Source organism: Triplophysa dalaica, chromosome 18, assembly GCF_015846415.1.
Source record: "Triplophysa dalaica isolate WHDGS20190420 chromosome 18, ASM1584641v1, whole genome shotgun sequence".
Lineage (NCBI taxonomy): Eukaryota > Metazoa > Chordata > Actinopteri > Cypriniformes > Nemacheilidae > Triplophysa > Triplophysa dalaica.
Window position 1 is genome coordinate 16,567,584 of NC_079559.1, and position 5,283 is coordinate 16,572,866.

The following is a 5,283-nucleotide window of genomic DNA, read 5'->3' on the forward strand; positions in this document are numbered from 1 at the left end:
CCAGCCGCCGTCGGAGAGCGCTGCCCAGCCGCCGTCGGAGAGCGCTGCCCAGCCGCCGTCGGAGAGCGCTGCCCAGCCGCCGTCGGAGAGCGCTGCCCAGCCGCCGTCGGAGAGCGCTGCCCAGCCGCCGTCGGAGAGCGCTGCCCAGCCGCCGTCGGAGAGCGCTGCCCAGCCGCCGTCGGAGAGCGCTGCCCAGCAGCCGGCGTCAGGTCCGTTCCAGCCGGAATCCAGTCCGGCGTCAAGCCCTGTCCAGCCGGCCCAGCAGCCGGCGTAGGGTCCGTTCCAGCCGGAATCCAGTCCGGCGTCAAGCCCTGTCCAGCCGGCCCAGCAGCCGGCGTCAGGTCCGTTCCAGCCGGAATCCAGTCCGGCGTCAAGCCCTGTCCAGCCGGCCCAGCAGCCGGCGTCAGGTCCGTTCCAGCCGGAATCCAGTCCGGCGTCAAGCCCTGTCCAGCCGGCCCAGCAGCCGGCGTCAGGTCCGTTCCAGCCGGAATCCAGTCCGGCGTCAAGCCCTGTCCAGCCGGCCCAGCAGCCGGCGTCAAGCCCTGTCAAGCCCCCTGGGGGTCCGCGCTCTGGCGCGTCCCCAAGGGCTGGAACTTCCCCACCCAGCCCTACCCCTTTTGGACTTCCTCCCATGTTTTCTTGTTTGCCCCCACCCCCCCTCCCTTGTTTATTATTTTTATTGTCCCAACCCGTTGATTATCTTGTCGTGTCTGCCCCTTGTCATGTTTGCCTTGTCTGTCTGGTTTTTGTCCTTGTCCAAGTTAGTCTTGTCTTGTTAGTTACCCCTTGATGAACACCTGGAGGTGTTCATTTAAAGGGGGGCTTATGTCATGGTTCCACTCATGTCATGTTTTATTCCTGTCTCGAGTGGAGCCATGGCATTGCCTGATGGTTTTTGTGGGAAAGACTTAGTTCTTTCTCGTGTCTTGTCATTGTTCCCTACATCTCGTTCCTCGTCAGCCTCTCCTTAGTGCTAATCCCCAGCACCTGTTTCTCGTTAACGATCCTTTGTCTGTCTCCCCTATAAAGAGTCCTCATGTTTCATTGTCCTGTGCTCGTGCATTGTACTTGTACCTCGTTCATTGTACTTGTCTGTGCCTGTGCTCTTGTAGCTGTTGCTTTTTGCCTCGTCCTTGTTCCTGTTTCCCCCGTAGCTTGTAAGTGTTAGTTTTGTGGTTATTTCCTGTCTTTGTTTTCTAGTTTAGTAGTCAGTGTCTGTTGTTTATAGTTATATTTATTCTTGTCCTGTTTTTGTTTTGAGTTTATTGTTTAAATAAATTACCTGTGTTACCCCTACCACCTCGTCCTGTTCTGCCTGCACTTGGGTTCCCATGCCATGTCTTCCAAGAAGATCCATGACAACATCAGTTCCCTTCATTAAAATTTAGAGCTTCCACTGTGTCAGAAAGCCTGCCTTAAGAAATAGTGCCCGGTTGCATAAAGCACCTTAAGTGTGATTTTTCCCTTAAATTCTCCCTTAAGTTTCCCTTAAATTTAAGGGTGTTGCAGAAAATAATCCTTAAGTGTTACTTAAGGGAAATTCTAACGGGTTTTTACGTTTCACTTAAAAAAACCCTTAAGTATATAATTTTCACTTAAGTAATCCCTTAAAACCGTTAATTGCATAAAGCTCCTTAACGTTAATTTCCCTAATTATTACTTAAGGGCTGAAAAACGCAACCTTAAGTGTTTGACGGACAAAAATGGCTGAGTTTATGGAACTCGTTGAAGAAGATTATGTGTTAAGGCGAATATTTCGCGACAGGGAAAACCCTTTGGATCGTTTTAGTGATGAAAAATTGTTGGTGGATTACCAATTTGATCGTTGCGGGATACTTGAAATAGTTTCCAAAATTGAGGGCGACCTTGACCATATTACGCAGCGTAACCACTCACTTCCTACGGTGTTACAAGTGTTAATAGTGCAGCGTTTTTTTGTAACTGGGAGTTTCGAGTCGGTCGTGGAAGATGTTTTTTCCACGTACACAAGTCTTCTATCAGTAGAGTTGTTCACCAGGTTGCAGGGGCTCCTGGCCGTCATTTAAACCAAACTGTCAAGTTTCCATCTCGACGTGAACAAGAGATCATTCAAACCATTTTTTTTCAGAAAGCTGGTTTTTCTCGAATAAGTGGTGTAATTGATGGAACTCACATCAGAATACAGTCTCCTTGGACACACGAAGATCAGTTTGTCAACAGAAACAACTACCATTCAATAAACGTGCAGTTAGTGTTAACTCCATGGGCGTTAGTCAACATGTGTCAGGACCCACTCACCTTCGTAATCATACTTTAGATTTAATACTTTCTTATGGTATAAATGTGGACGATGTTAAAATCGTTCAGCAGAGTGAAGATATTTCGGATCATTATCTGATATTATGTTTGCTTCAATGGCCTACGGCTGCAAATCAAACTTCTTGTTACAAATATGGTAGAACGATTACTTCAACTACCAAAGATGCGTTTCTCGATAATCTGCCTGAATTGTCTAAAATATCCAGCATGAGTAATAACGTTGACGATTTTGACACTACTATTGAAAATTTTAACTCTACTTTCTCGGAAATATTAGACACAGTTGCTCCTCTGCGTTTAAAGAAAATTAAAAATAGCAGCCCAACACCGTGGTATAATGAACACACTCAGACTCTAAAAAAAGCATCCCGTAAAATGGAGCGCAACTTTAAGAAAACGAATTTAGAGGTATTTCGTATAGCATGGAAGGATAGTACTCGAAATTACAGGAATGCAATAAAAACGTCTAGATCCGCCTACTTTTCAACACTAATAGAGGAAAACCATCACAACCCTAGGTTCTTATTTAACACCGTGGCTAAATTAACAAAAAATAAGTCGTCATCGACGTCAGATTCTGATTATCAGCATAACAGTGATGAATTTATGAACTACTTCACAAGTAAAATCCAAGATATAAGAGAAAAAATTATAACAATGCAACCTGTAGTGAAATCCGCTGAACAAACTAACTACAGCACCCCTAAGGAGAAATTGCAATTATTTTCTACAGTAGATCACGATGAACTGTCTAAAATCATTAAATCATCTAAATCATCAACATGCATGCTAGACCCTATACCTACAAAACTACTGAAAGAAATGCTCCCCGAAATTATAGATCCTCTTCTTAGTATTATTAACTCATCTTTGACATTAGGACATGTGCCTAAAGCATTTAAGGTGGCTGTTATAAGGCCTCTTTTAAAAAAAACCAAACTCGACCCTAAAGAACTAGGGAATTACAGGCCTATATCGAATTTACCTTTTATATCTAAAGTTCTGGAAAAAGTAGTTTCAACTCAATTATGCTCCTTCCTCCAAAGGAATGACATTAATGATGAATTCCAGTCTGGATTTCGAGCATGTCACAGTACAGAGACTGCTTTGATCAGAGTTACAAATGATCTGCTTTTAGCGTCTGACCGTGGCTGTATTTCGTTATTGGTGCTGCTAGACCTCAGTGCTGCATTTGACACCATTGACCACAGCATACTTCTACATAGACTCGAAAATTACGTCGGCATTAACGGAATAGCATTGAAATGGTTTAAGTCTTATTTATCCGACCGTTTTCAATTTGTAGCAATAAACAATGAGGTGTCCCGCAAATCACAAGTCCAGTACGGTGTACCACAGGGCTCAGTCTTGGGACCCCTGCTCTTCGCATTATACATGCTACCTCTAGGAGATATAATAAAGCGACACGGAATTAGCTTTCACTGTTATGCTGATGATACTCAACTTTATATTTCCTCGATGCCTCATGAAACCCAGCAGTTTCATCGAATAAAGGATTGCATAGTTGACTTAAAAATGTGGATGAGTAACAATTTTTTACTACTAAACTCGGACAAAACAGAAGTGTTACTTACTGGACCGAAAACTGCTATGCGTAACAACCAAGAATACCGCTTAACGATTGACGGATGCTCCATAAAATCCTCGTCATCAGCTAAGAATCTTGGCGTTGTATTTGACAGTACTCTCTCATTTGAAAGCCATGTCGCAAACACCTGTAAAATTGCATTTTTCCATTTTAAGAATATATCTAAATTACGTCATATGCTGTCACTGTCAGATGCAGAGAAATTAATTCATGCATTCATGACATCAAGACTAGATTACTGTAATGCACTTCTAGGTGGTTGCCCTGCGGGCCTATTACAAAAACTGCAACTGGTTCAAAACGCGGCAGCTCGAGTTCTTACACGTACAAAAAAGTATGAGCATATAACCCCGGTTCTGTCAACCTTGCACTGGTTACCTATACAGCATCGCATTAACTTTAAGATCTTGCTTATTACCTATAAAGCCCTACATGGTCTAGCGCCGCAGTATTTGAATGAACTTCTATTGTATTACAGACCACCACGTACATTACGCTCTAAGGGGTCCTGTCAGTTGGTAATACCTAGAATTTCAAAATCAAGTGCAGGTGGTAGATCCTTTTCTTATCTAGCGCCTAAACTTTGGAATATTCTTCCCTGCACGGTCCGGGAGGCAGACACACTCTGTCAGTTTAAATCTAGACTAAAGACTCATCTTTTTAATCTTGCATACACTACACCTCCATAATATTAATCCTCAGAGGATTTAGGCTGCATTATTTAGATCAACCGGAACCAGGAACACATCCAACAACAAATGATGTACTTGTTGCATCAAAGAGTGCAGAACAGTACTCTACTCTCAGCCAGTCTTGTCTCTTTGTTCCAAGGTTACCGCAGGATGCAGTTCATGCCCAGACCTGATGGCAGAGCTGAGAATGGGAAGCGGTGACCTGACAAGTGCTAAGAGGATAGAGCTGGATAAAGGACGCGACAACTTTGTTTTTTTCTACAACATTTCAAATGCTATTAGATTGTTAATGATAATCTTTAATTTTTATATTTTTATTAAGCCTTGTTGTGCAAGCACTGATGAGCTTGTGCAGAGGCAGCAGCTTTTGCCAGAGGGGAACTGGAATCCCCTGGTTGGGCCTGGGTTCCCCTGAGGTTTTTTTTCTCGATGGGAGTTTTGGGTTCCTCACCACCGTTTGCATATTGTTTTGCACTATCTGCCTGGCCGGGGGGGCTGCTTTAGAATTCATACTTGTATTAAATGTGTCTCATGTACAGCTGCTTTGTAACAATGAAAATTGTAAAAAGCGCTATATAAATAAAGTTGAGTTGAGTTGAGTTGAGAGTGTGTGACCATCTGTGCGGAATTACAAATCTTGTTCCATCGTGGCCCGGGAATACACACGACTCTAGGATTTTAACA